This window comes from Oratosquilla oratoria, chromosome 9 (genome assembly GCF_046742065.1).
Source record: "Oratosquilla oratoria isolate Oo_2021 chromosome 9, ASM4674206v1, whole genome shotgun sequence".
Lineage (NCBI taxonomy): Eukaryota > Metazoa > Arthropoda > Malacostraca > Stomatopoda > Squillidae > Oratosquilla > Oratosquilla oratoria.
Window position 1 is genome coordinate 57,138,917 of NC_134785.1, and position 14,729 is coordinate 57,153,645.

At 42.4% G+C, this 14,729-nt stretch overlaps 1 protein-coding gene across 1 annotated transcript in view; it reads left to right on the top strand.

Annotated features, from left to right (window-relative positions):
* Positions 1 to 10,844: 10,844 nt before the first annotated feature.
* The window catches only part of LOC143028444 (beta-1,4-glucuronyltransferase 1-like), a 115,150-nt gene continuing 111,265 nt past the window's right edge, over positions 10,845 to 14,729 (top strand). The window contains exon 1 of the mRNA XM_076190549.1: positions 10,845 to 11,194. The gene's annotated coding sequence lies outside the window, so the exon portion shown is untranslated. The remainder of the gene's footprint in view (positions 11,195 to 14,729) is intronic.

The window sequence follows — 14,729 nt, forward strand, 5'->3', positions numbered from 1 at the left end:
TTATTCATTATTATTAACATTATTATTATTATTATTATTATTATTATTATTATTATTATTATTATTATTATTATTATTATTATTATTATTATATAAGAGTAAAGATTGAAGAGGATGAGGAGGAGGGGAAGAAGATGAGGAGGAGGAGGAGAAGAGGAGGAAGATAAAGAAAGAGAGAGAGGAGAGTAGGAGTGGATAGAGAGGGAGAAAAATAGAGGAGGAGGAAGAATAGATGAGGATAAGAGGGTCTAACGGTTCGTCGAACGCGGTTCGACAGACACGTGTTTTAAGTGATGTGTGAACGGTGTATTTGGGGTTTAACCAACGTGTTCGACAACCAAATACCCCGTTTACACATCACTTTAGATACGCGTCTGTCGAACCGCGTTCGACGAACTGTTAGATCGTGTGAACCCTCTCTAAGGATGAAATGAGAAAGACGAGGAGAGTAGGAAGGGGAGTGGAAGCAGAGTAGAAAAAGATGGATAGGAAGAGAAAAAAGGGTAAGGATGAAAGGAGGGAGAGGTAGGAGGGATAGAGGAGGGGAATAGGGAGGGAGATAGAAAAGGAAATGGAAGAGGTATCTGGTGTTGTTGTTGTTCTATAGGCTGTTTTGTTATCATTTGTCCATTTCTTTATCATTATTTGCTCGATTCTCATTTGTTATTAGTTATATGTCAATTTATTATTATTTACTATTTACCTGTATGTTTATTATTTAACTATACCTATGCATTTATCTATGTATTTTATTTGTTATTTACATTATTATAGTTTTTATTTATTCGTTTATTATCATTATCATGATTTTTTTCGCATCCGACCTAGATATGGACCAAAAGGTCTCCTGTTGGCATGCTCCGCCTTTGTAATCCTTTGAGAGGGAGGGGAGAATAGACGGAGAAAGGATAGGAAGGATAAGGGTGGGGTGAGAAAGAGGAGGGTAGGAGGGGAGTGGAGGGTGGATAGAGATGGAAAGGTAGAAGTTGTTGGAAAAGGAGAGGGAGAAAATGTGAGTGGCGGAGAGGAGGAGAAGAGATAGAGGGAGATAAGGAAGAGAAGGAGTAGGTGGGGGGGGGAGGAATCCACGTAATTTTTAAAACTGAAACTTCAGGTATTTCAGTCAAATGTACGACGTGCTGCTGTTGATGAAGATGACGTCATTCTTGACATATGCGTTTATGTCAGTGATGATGTCGGTGGTGAAAGAAAACTTTGTTGTTGAGTCGTCAAAGCTGTCGTTGTTAGAAATGTATAATTTTATTTTTGTTTTCGTTTGTTGTAGCTGCGGATGTTAATTTTGGTGATGTTAATACTAATGTTATTAAGAGAGAGCTTGTGTTAGAGTTGGGAATGGTGAGAGTCGTTTAAGATGAAGGTTAGGCTACGCCAGGGCTGTGTAATGTCGCCGTGGTTGTTCAATGTTTACATGGATGAGGTGGTACGGGAGCAGAGCCCCTCACATGCCTAATTGCCGCTCATTTTTTTGTCTTTTTTCTTTTAATGCCGCCCCGGGGCAAAGTGCTCTCCCCCCCGGGGTGGGGGGCAAAGTTCTCAGTGATGCCCCTCCCTCCCCCTCCCCCCTCCCCTCATCACCACTTCCTATCCCTACCATTCCTTACTGCCTACTATAACTATTGGCTTGCGAAATAACTAAACATATTTTAAAAATTATATTTAATGTCCCTATTGCAGAAAGGATATGGGGGAAAATATTTAATATTTTGTTGATTCTAACGCAAAATTGTTATATTACGTTAGAATATTCAGGGTTCCTTTGACATGTCCAGACTAGAATTGCTTCCCCCCTAAATATGGCGCCCTACTCACTGCGCCATGTTAGAGTTTTATTTACGACTCCGTGCAGTAGGGCTCTTGGCAGGTAACTAACCACCCGCGCTTGGGATAGTGTCTACGAGCGTGACTCGCAGTTGCCAGCTCTCACAATAAAAACTCCTACAGCCCCCTCCCTCTATGAGGGCTCTGCACGGGAGATAAACACGAAAGTGATGGGTGATTGGAAATGGTTAGTGAGAATGGAGGGAGGTAAAGGTGAGCCAGTTGTTGTTTGCTCATGATATTGCGTTTGTGGCTGAGCCAGAGGAGGATGTAAGGCAGTTAGTGATGGAGTTTGGAAGGTATGTGAGAGGAGAAAGTTGAAACTACATGTAGGCAACAGTAGAACGATAAGATGTACAAAAGGTGAGGGTGGTAGTGAGTTGGAGGTTAGTTTTAGATAAAAGAGGCTAGAGGAGCAGATGGTTTTCAGTGTTTAGGGTCATACGTAGGAGGGAATTGAGGAGTGGGGTTGGAGGTAAAATATAGAGTGAGGGAAGTGTATGAGGTTGGTAGAAATGAGGCTAGAAAGAGAGGTAGGGGACGGGTGTTATATTTTATGGGTTCGATGTTTGTGAAACAGTAATCGAGCGAACTGCCTGAATCCGCCTTTCTGCCTTATTTATTGAGTGTATTGCTGACATAACGTTCCTTCGTGTGCAGAGAATCGAGATTGTTCTAAATGAGCGATATTGCCATGTGGACTTGTATCAACGAATTTGATTGGTGAAAGGGTGAAGGAGGAGGAAATTCAATTGGTTCATGATTGTGGGATCGTACCCTTTGGGGGAGGATCTTGAATGTGGAGTTAAAGATCACTGGACTAAGGAAATCACTACGTCACTGCAAAGCTCACGTAGGATCTTGCATTACGTGTTCTCGGGGGATTCCGTGAGTGTATCTCCGAGAAGCACACTGTATAAGAATTAACGGAAGAAAAAATACATTTAAATCTCCTAGGCAGATAAATTTAGTGAAGCGAGATGTAGAAGCCTGTCAATGAAGAGAACCAACACTATATATATATATATATATATATATATATATATATATATATAATTCGAACCGAAACTCGTGAAATCACAAGTCTCGGTTCGAATCCGGGGACAGTCGGAATTATTTGATCGACATCACCGTCATTGGTGATTCTATTCATATATATATATATATATATATATATATATATATATATATATATATATATATATATTATATATACTGTATATTAGGGTGGTCCTAAAAATGAACTTTCGATTTTTTTTTTTCAGAAGCGAAACCCGGCATTCTACTCTGATTCAAGAGAAACGCCGATTGCCAAAATTTCAGCTTGATTTGATAATATTTAGTGGTTGCACATCGATGTTGAAATTGTCATCGTACTACACCCAGAGACTCTTATCATTGAAACTGAGGAAGGAGGAAGGAAAGGAGGAAGTGTGATATAATGAAATAAAACGGAAACGTGAGCATTAAATATGATTTGATCAAAATACTACTTCATGGTGAAGTACACATACATATGTTCTATAAAATGACTATTTGGTAACTTTTTATATTTGTAGGTCTGAGAGCAGCGGTGAACGTGGTGGAACCAGTCTGATTCGGTTTGCCGATCTGTGAACACTTGTCAAGATGCAGGGAAACATGGAGCAACGTTACGCCATCAAATTTTGTGTTAAACTTGAGAGTGCTGAGCAGGTCAAGACCCTGCCAGCTGCAGGTGTGCCCGAGGTCAAGGCCCGGCACGGCACTTTACTGTATTTTGTCCACAGGGCCCATCTATAGTTTGTTATATTTCCAACCAGATTACTTTGTAATAAATAGAAGAAACTCCGGTTTTGGAGTTTATCTCGCCCACATTAAGTCCACCTTACGTAACCAACGACAATCACCAACCAAAAAAAGGGTTATAATGGCGGCAGCGGTGCTCCCACGTCCTGAATAGAAACGCCGTACTCAGCCACGCAACCAAGGTTACACAACCAATCAAACTGGCGAGCGGTGTTCTCATCCCAAAACTCCGAAGAGACAAGCCTACTTTATACCAGAAACACTGGTTACACTCGCGCCTACCACAGAAGGCCGAATAAAATCTCCAGCCACTCAAGCCACGCATACCATTCAGAAGGAACAGACCACGGTCTACGAAAAAGAAATCGTCTATCTTAGACTCCTCACATCTTCAATCAAGCTCCCAGAATCGGGAAATCAAACCACTTGATTCTATTCAACTCCAAGCAACATACACGCCAACCAGCCACCCCTACCATTCAGAAGGAACAGGCCACGGTCTACCAAGAAGAAATCGTCTATCTTCGACTTCTCATATCTTCAATCAAGCTCCCAGAATAGAGGAATCAAGCCACAGGATTCTCTTTAACTCCGCATCAAAAAGCAAGCCCATTGCTTCGTCAGCAAGCTTCCAAGCAAGCGACACGTCTACACACTACCCCTCCACCAACCGCTCCCTTCGAGACGACATTCGGACTTCTAAGATAGCAGCTGTGACCTGCAGTTGCACCAATCTTAGAATCGGTGGTGACATCGTAAGGCATTTCGATTTTAAATCACCTGGTGGCAGTACGCTACCTATCAGACAGAGAGACCTCTGCAGTGGCGGCGCCAGGGGGGTAAAGCCCCCCAAAAAAGTGGCCAGCCCCCCCATTAGCTCCCCCAACTGAAATGAGCAAATTGAAAATTTAAAACACTCATTGAAATAATTTTATTAAGTGGAATTTTTAATTGCCAGGGCTAAAGATTTGTCAGCCATCAGTGCTAGCCCTACCATTAACCCCCTCCCCTTCTGAAATGAGGATAATATATGTGTATTATCATATTACTATTAGCCCCCCCAAAAATTTCCTCAGCCCCTCCTTAGCCTCTCCAACTAAAAATTCCTGGCGCCGCCACTGGACCTCTGTCAGAATAGAAGAAAACATCTGTCAACTCTACGCATCACCGTATCAAGATTCTAACCCAATATCAAACCAAGATATAAGAATATAAGGTCTAACCACTTCCGACCGAATTTCGAGGGAGTTGGCGCAGCGGGCCCGTGAACGTCACCTGGCTGCTCAAAGTGGGGTTAGCGGGTCCTATAGCTGTCAGTTGAAGCTGGTCCGTCGTTTGAAAATGACGTTGCCTTCGCTCGCACCGCTCCACGCAATTAGTTATATTCTGACAAATATTATATAAAATATATATATAAATATATATAAAATATTATAGTTCCTGTCTATATATATGAATATATAATATATATGATATATAACATCTATATATATATGTGAATAAATTCACTAGTGGACAGCGACATCAATCATACAATCCAAATAACCGTCGCGCAGAGGATTCGAACCACCGCCAGTAGACTCAAGAGAGTCCACAGCACCCGCCTTAGACCACTCAACCATAGACGATCTATGGTTGAGTGGTCTAAGGTTGAGTGGTCTAAGGTGGGTGCTGTGGACTCTCTTGAGTCTACTGGCGGTGGTTCGAATCCTCTGCGCGACGGTTATTTGGATTGTATATATGATATATAATATATATATATATATATATATATAATATAAAATATTATAGTTCCTGTCTTCCTTGGCGTTTCACAATTTTCTTCAGTGTATCACAAAGAGAAAATGGACTCAGCCTAATGACGTCAGAAGCTGCGCAGAAGAATTCAAACGGTCTGACCTGTATATTTGGACCTTGTATCAAACAAGACTCCCAACCAAGAGATCAAACTTCAATCAAACCACAAGATTCCATTCAACTACCACAAGACTCCCAAGCAAAGTGTTCGAACTTTAATGAAACCACAAGATTCCATCCAGTTACCACAAGACTCCCATCTAAGTGATCGAACTTCAATCAAGCCACAAGATTCCATTCAGCTACCACAGGACTCATCTCCCAGCGAAAGAGAATACTCCACCTCGCCCCTACCGTCCTCTCCCGAGACATCCGACTCGCAAACACAAAATCTGCAATACTACTCACCCTGTATATATATTTTTTTTTCAAGCAGTGGACCCAAGCCAAGACCAGACGAATCCAATCAGCTGTAGAGATCCAGCGCACCAACCCCAAGATCGACACGACATCACGACTTCAGTCAAGACGCAGTGGACCCAGGCCAACGAGACATATCCAAGAGACAATCTCATCCGCCATCCACAACTACCGTCGCCAATCACCGTGAGTATAAACCATAGACTCCCACTAATTCCCCCTTTTTTTATATAATCCAGGAGCCGGACGAGAACCCGCCTCCACCCCCCCTTTACGACCCACCAGACCAGGATATTCGCAGCGGTTAGGCCACGACCCGCCAAACCCACCTCCACCCCCTTCCACCCAGACCAGTAGCTTCGTAGCAGTTAGGCCCGGACCGGCCTAACATACCTGCTCTTCGCATCGGGTCAGCATCCTTGCTTACCAACCCGTGTCAACTAAACTCTACCCACCTCAACCAACCAACCACACCCTCCACCCACAGCCACCATTGGCTTGAACTGCTCACCGAGAATTGCTTACCCAAGCAATTATCAACACCAGCTAAGAATCAACACCTTCAGCCCACGCCAGTCTCTCATCTACCCACGGTGCCAGCCAGTACTACCCAGACTTCAGCGCAGGACTACCATAAGTACCCAATTTCTAAAACTTTTGTATGTCACAAACAAACCCATATATGTAAAATAACCCACGCGTAGAACTATCAGAAATAACTATTGATTACAGTTATAGAATATCAAAGACCACGATAGAAAGAACTCAATAATCAAATAATAAAACATATCCCAGTGCAATTTTGACATTAACGAGATAATTTTTCAATTTCAACGTAGACTAACTCTAAATATCAAAATGTCAACGCGAAGAAATCTCCCAGGCAGTCACCCGAAACTGAGTAAATTAGGACAAACCAAAACACAACGACAAATCCGACGATGAACATAAGTAACACATAAACTATGCGATTGCATTAATTATTCCTCCTTCGAACGCAGGACGTCATGCGATTCGATAGGTTAGGTCCTCACGATCATTTACTTATCAAACTTTTCCCACTATCTGTAAAAGTACTTCTTCACTTCCTTCCGACCGTGAAGCCCCGGAATAATTATATCAAAACCTCCCACTCAAAGACGATCGATAAACTATTCATACCATAATGTAATATATACATAAATCTAAAAAAACAACAACAACAACTCAAAAGTTAACTGCCTTGAATAAATAACAATATGTATAAGCGCGATAACAAGAACAGCAAATCACAATTTCCCATAAAAATTGTAGCAAATAACCATTCACACTTCTCAACAGCAAATATTGGAACTTTTATGTAAACGGATATATCTCCATATATATGAATATTTAGCTCTACACAAACTAACACGTTTATTTAAAAACAAACTAACCATTTAGGATGTCATGTCTTCAGTAAAGCTATGACTCTAGTGAAAGTGTACAAACTAAATATATCTCAGAGGAAAGAGATCATCAAAAATTCTCATTGAACAGAGAAAGAACAGAAGTGAAAGTGCAAATTCATTCTCATTGAAAAGAGAATATACAAGTGTAAAAATATTTACATAGCTTTATTGAACACATTCAAGATATGATAATATACGTAATCCCCCTTTTTTACTCATTCAAATCAACTTTACATGTCAATATCTCCCACTAGCAACTTGACAAATTATCATATCTTATTTTTTTACGACCTTAACCCAAGGTACGCGGACGTACCTCAAAAGGTCGGGGAGGCAATGTAACCATTACTAACCATCACCTACCACGCACGTGATCCACATGCATACGACAGAGCACTCGCATTCAGCGAGACTCCCCTCTTGCTTACCTTGCTTTCCCTGAACAACCACCTTACCACATATCTAACGCAGCAGAAATCAGACAAACAAGATATTGCTGCCAAATGTCACCAGACTAACCCATAAGCTAACATATATATAACATACCTAACCATACCCACCAACTATACGACTAACCCTCATATATAAAACTGACCCCAATGTATAGAATAGCGAGACTAACGCCTTTACTTACGACAACCCACTAACCCCCTATATTAACCGACGATAATGTAACCAAGGAAGGAGAGCTGGGCAGGTCAAGAGCCTACCAGCAGGAGAGTTGGGCAGGTCAAGAGCCTACCAGCAGGAGAGCTGGGCAGGTCAAGAGCCTACCAGCAGGAGAGCTGGGCAGGTCAAGAGCCTACCAGCAGGAGAGCTGGGCAGGTCAAGAGCCTACCAGCAGGAGAGCTGGGCAGGTCAAGAGCCTACCAGCAGGAGTAGGCACTTTACTGTATTTAGCCCACAGGGCCCATATATAGTTTATATTTCCAACCAGATTACTTTGTAATAAGTAGAAGAAACTCCGGGTTTGGAGTTGATCTCGCCCGCATTAAGTTCACCATCCGTAACCTACAACAATCACCAACCAAAAAGGGGTTACACAGAGTGCTCATTGGAAGCACACGAGCTCCCCCAGACCCCAAAAAGGCAAAAATGAGCAGGTCGCAAGAGAAGGCCATGGTCATTCCATTCTTTAATTCCCAGGGGCTCATTCACGTTGAATGGGTTTCTCAGGGTTAAACCGTCAATAAGGAATATTACCTTACTGTTCTGAAAAGGTTCAGGGAGAAGATGAGGAAGAAAAGGCCTCAGCAGTGGAGGAGTGGTCAGTGGTGGTTCCACCAGGACAATGCTCCATGCCACAAATCAACGCTAGTGACCACCAGGATGGCCGACAGGGGAATGAAAGTGGTACAACACCCATTCTACAACCCTGATCTAGCCCCTTGCGACTTTTTCCTGTTTCCACGCATGAAGACAGCCTCAAGGGAACCAGATTCCAGTCAACAGAGGAGCTGAGACATCGGAAAATTACCTGAAGGGACTACTGAAAAAGGACTTTGAGGAGGTCCTCCAGGATTGGGAGAGACGCATGGAGAAGTGTGTAGATGCGAGAGGCAATTATTTTGAAGGAGACAAAGTTTTGTAAGCTTATGAAAATAGATAGTGTCTCTCCTGATTTTTTCTCATTACTTATTGATCGTAGTTGTTAACACATTGTTATTAGTAACACATACATACATAAACATAAACACATATATACAGAAACACATTGTTGGGGGTCAAAGAAGACTTCTAGGAATCCGACAGGGCCGACACGATCGTTCCCTTTCGGGCATCGGGAAACCTGGCCCGGTGGTCAGCAACAACTTGGACCAGGAACTGTTTCTGTTCTTCTTTATTCGTCAAAATCTCGTTGTAGTCCTGGAAAAGCTTCACTCCTCGCTCAGCCAAGTCGTTGACAACCTTCAGGCTCTTGATCCGTACCAGCGCCCGCTGAAAGTCCTCGTTGTCCGCCCACTGCACGGGGTCAACTGTGAGAAACTGATTCGGTAGCTTCAGGAAGTCAAACAATCTCCGGCTGTTCGAGGTAGCGAAAGCGCTCAAAGGCTGCTTCATTTGCTCGGCGTCGCAGGTGATTCTGGGCGGTGGATCCGCGGATCCCTCCTTTGAGTGGCGTTTGACAATGGATCGCTTCTCTTTCACTGGAACATCGCCGTCGAAGAGGGACAGGGCAACTAGTGGCTCACTCAGGTACCACAGGTGTCGCCCGAATGACTTAGAAGTGGCTTTCGCGATCTTGCTGTTTTCGTAGGCCACTAGCTGCCGGAGAAACTGAAGGTCATGAGCTGGAGCTTAGGCTGCCAGTGGGGCCTTGAACCAGGCCTTGAGGTAGATCTTTAATACGAAGACGTTGAAATCTCGAATTCCCCTCAGCTCCCTTGGTCGGAGGTCCAACTCTCCCCGAAACATCCAGATCTTCAGGCAGTAGATGGCACGGGCCATCCACCGAGCTCGGTGAAGTGCTCCCGGGGCAATAAATCGGATTCCGCGATCAGGAGTTCCCCCGAGAAAGATGATAGCTAGCTCGAGAAATTCTCGGTAATCATCTCTGGGTTGTTGGTTTTTGAGTGCAGTCTTGGCGAACTGGATGATCTCATTCTTGAATGGAGCGATGTCGTCGTCATTGGCCGCACTCTGATAAGCCTCTTGGCTGATAAACGACCACCTAGCTTGAAACCTCTTGAAGAAGGGGATGTCCGGGCCGGTATATATATATATATATATATATATATATATATATATATATATATATATATATATATATATATATATATATATATATATATATATATATATATAATACATATATATAATGTGAAGGTATGTGTGCATAGATGTATGTTAAGCATACCTTAATATTTTATGTGTACGTCTATACCTATATACTTAATTGTACAATATAGGATAGGAGTTATGTTGGTGTGACACCGTTGTTGTAATCCCTTCAATCAAGCTTAGGTTTAAAATTTCTTGAAATGGCTGATAAATTTTTCTTCTGCCATGTTTTACTAGTCATTGCGCTGGATCGAAAACTGTTTCTTAAAATCCTTCAGAGAACTTCTCTCTTTCAATATTTCATTTGCATCACATTACAAAGTCTTTTGTCAATTATTTCCACTTTTATAAAGATATAATTAAGGACTATTGAAATTCTAAATCCTGCTGTTACATCAGACATCTCTTGTTACGAGTCTGCGTTTGTGTGTGTACGCTCGTTCATGCGTGTACGCACACGTGCTAGCACTTGCATGTGTAAGCATAAATTGCATGAATTAGTGTGTACTAGAATCAGTGTGTTTGTGCTGGAAATAGCATGTATTTAGGTACATGTGTATACGTTCGCGTGTGTTCTTGTGACTGCGAGCATGCATTTGTGTGTTTACAATCGTGATGCTTGCGTGCGTCTGTTTATATGTGATGGAATTGGCCTCTCCCGCCTTCCGAGCCGGTCCGCCCGGCCTAGGAGCCTCCCCCGGACCGGGCCGGCAGCGGCCGTCTGCCGGGCGTCGCTTTATTGATTACGGGAGTCGGTCAGCTGACTGCGACAGGAGCTATGAGCAGCAGTGCAGGAGTGCCATTCGTGCATGCAGGGCCAAGCGAAGAGGCGCTCCTGTGAGCAGGACCCACGTGTGTGTGTTCGCGAGTGTGTGTGTGTGTGAGAGCGCGCACGCGAGTGATCGAGCAATCGCGCGCGCGCGCGCGCTCCCATTCTCTTGCGGCTCGACTAGCTTGTGCGCTAGCTGACTAATCCCTTGGGAGCATCGTCGTTTTCCTCTTACGGTTCGTCACGAAGTAGACGATTGTTACTCTTGTGCAGGTGCTATTGAGGTGCCCGAAGTGCAGGTGCAGGTGCAGGTGCTGCTGTTGTAGTGGTGGAGGTGGTATGCGGTCTTTCCTTTGCAGATGTACTTCAGGTAAGCTTCCCAAAGGCGACACCCTATCTCAACAGACATTTGAATTTCTTCCTCCTTCAGGAGGGTGGTGAAGGAAAAGGGTCCTTAAGTGTCGGATTATCGAACGTGTTCCTGAAAACATAGTTTTTCTCAAATGCCGGATTAATGATTTTTTTTTTATATAATTACATTTTTTGTGAATACTGACTTCCTACTCTTCAAGTATCGGAAAATTCCCTTTGAATGTTTTTTTTCTTCTTCTAATTCTGAATATTGACTACCTGTTCTTCAAGTGTCGGATTATCGACAATTTTTTTTTTTTAAGAAATAGACTAGTTTCAGGTGCCAAATCATCGAGTGGTTTAATTCTTTGTAATGTCTACCCGCTAAAGTATCGAATTATCGAGTGTGACCAAGTTAACTATAGTGTACTGACTAGCTTTAGGCACTTTAATTTAGCTGAGGGAACGTTACAATAACTATAGGGCTAAGACATTTTTTCAGTTAGTTCCCTTTTATATAATGGACATAAGTTATGGCTAATGCTTAACGATTTCATTCAGATAACGAATGGGTTAACATTTTCGTTCTTACGGCGAGGAGATTTATATTATGAGAGTTCATCCTTCAGGTTTCGTGTCCCTACATATTAAATGGAATCGCCCGACATTAACTTAATTTGCCAACATGTCCGTGAGAATTCTACCTGCATGGCAGTTACGTGACCTTATATATCTAGCAGTGTGTATGACAAATCGTTGTTATTGGTCGACATTACTGTGTTATGTTTTTTTTTAATGAACTGAAACTGTGAAATGTTTTCGATGCCTGATTGTCTTGAGTATTTAATCAGATTCTAGGTTCGGTATCCTGATTGCATATTGAGTAAAATTTCATGGAGATCCTAGATATAGTTTCCGCTACAATTTTTTCCTCTCAACAATTAGTGTAGTCGGTTATTATTGGAACTGACAATTTTTCTTGGTACACAAAGATTAAACGGGATTTTCTTTCAAGGTCAAAAGACACTTGATAGCCTCTATTCTGGCTGTCACCTTGCGATTACAATCAGAACCGAAGTTAATTCTGATGGTGAATGCGAAGCTTTGTCTCTTTCGATATCTGTCTACAGCCAGTCTCTCTATCTCCATGGTACTCTCCGGGCGGGGGCTCTACAGTACCCCATTCTAATTAACTATTTTCTTAACGGATGGTATTTCTCTTTTTCTTCTTGCTGTCGTTTAATTATTATATTCGTCTCCATGCCACCCTCTTGGTAAAGAGCTTGATATATACTTACTATTCCCCGTGTGGGATAGTGAGTGTATAAGTTTTATGCAGTCAATGTTTTGGGTAATTCAGTGATGCACTTCACGGAGCAGAATCACGCAGCATTTTGTTTTTGGAGAATCTTCACTCAAAGAAATATTGCAGATCACTTGTATCTTTTACTGTTTCTCTGTTCTGCTATCCTCTTTGAATTTGTTCTTTATCAGTTTCGTGACTCCAACTCTCTGCGCTGTGTTGTCCCTAAATATAGAAACACGTTATTTCCGACGGAATACGCTTGCTTTACATACACACTATTTTGCTATCGTTGAACTTTTGCTCTCCCTTATGACCTTCAAGATTCTAACCGTGCTCACATTTCTCCTTCCTCCTTTGCCTTCATGCTGTAGATGATCCTACTATTCCTTACTTATGCTGTTATGCTGTTCTTTACATTCTTGGAACCTCTGCTCATCTGCCATTGCAGTCCCCATTCTTTTGCCATCATTTACATCTCTGCTATTAAAGATATTTCATGTGTTGTGGCATTACCAGTACATCGTTGAGAAATCTGACACCTTTTGTGCTGCCAGCTTCAACCAAACATCCTGTAGATCACTTTAGTATCGTTAGAACTAATCTAACACGGTCAGTACTACAGACAATACCTGAAATTTTCATGAAAGTAGTAGTTGCCGACAAGACTGACGAGTTTAACACCATATGAGAACGGAGCCTTTATTTGTACAACGTTTCGCTTATTACAGCTTTTTTCGTACTTGAAAAAGATGTAATAAGCGAAACGTCGTGCAAATAAAGGCTCCGTCCTTATATGGTGTTTAACTCGTCAGTACCTGAAATGTCAACATATATTTGTTGCGTAACAGCCCATAAAGAAGACAGTTCGAAGTTCTAGCCACTGATTTGCCGAAGTGGGTATCTCGAAGATGCACGTAATAACTTAGCCAGATTAAAGAGATACAAGCAACATAGTACAATAAAAGGCCAAAATAAAACCAAGAAAGTATGGTACCAACGATTTAGGGTTTAGAAAAGCGTTTCCAAACCTTTTCCGACCATAGCACCTCCTGTTGTCATGTCTAAGCAGTCCAGCACCCCTATCTTGTTATTAGAAGGATAAAAGAAAGTGAAATGTACTGCTTGATGATTTATTTTCTTGATTCCTTAGAACTGAAACAAATTGACAATATTGCTTGTAGAAGAAACAAGAACAACCCTAGAAAAATAAAATAGCATGGAAAAAGTCAAATGTCCACAACTAGGTAATTAACGATACACATATCAATGTGATTTTTGTGTGCATCACTTCCCAGCAGCCCCTATAATTGATTTCAGCACCCCCAGGTTGGGAAACGCTGGTTTAGAATGAGGCAGCTTTGATCCTTTCCATACCGGATATCACTCACCCTTTTGTTGTCACTGCTGCCAGACAATTCTATTTCCTTGTGCGTAACTCTTTTCGTGGGAAGGAGATTAGATTAACCTTTCTTCAGGCACATCTCTTTTCATTCTGCTTATCACCATGCAAACTTGTTCAGCTGTGCATACGTCTGGGCCCATCCCACAGCCGAATGAAATTCCTTTGGCCATCCGGCACAAAATCTTCGAAGGCTGCCATCGGTTGAAGGGGTTTTCACTTCCTGCTGATGTCAACCGAATTTACCTATTTTGTTTTGGCTCAAGTCATACTGTTTGACTCAACTTTGAGCAGGACCTCAAACTAAAGAGAATAAGGCTATGATGACACCTTAACTGAGGTTACGGTAATACCTTTGTGGACTTTTTTTCTGGATAACGGCAGACGAGGTGAGGGTGCTCAGTTCATAGATCTGGATCCTCTGCCTGGTCACATTACTTGCCTGTTTGTGTCACCCTATCGCCTCGTCCTCCTCCTCCTCCTCCTCCTCCTCCTCTTCCTCCTCCTCTCCCTCCTTCTCCAACACCTCGAGGTTCTCTTCCGCCTTTTTATTTTCTCCTCTATTCTCTCCTTCTCCATGTCTCCTTCACCTCTTTTACATTATTCTCTCCTTCTTGCTCCTCCTTTCCTTTTTCGTTTAGCTCCTCCTCCTCTATAGCTCCTCTTATTTTTCCTCTTCCTCTTCTTCCTCCTTCTTCTACTGCTCCACTTCTTCCTCCAACTCCATCTGCTTCCCTTACTCCTCTGTCTCATCCTTTACTTTGTCCTCTACCTTCTTCTCTATCTCCAAGTGGCGGCAGTCGACGCTGGCACTGCACGTACTTCCCTCAAAGAGGCTTTGTGTGACTC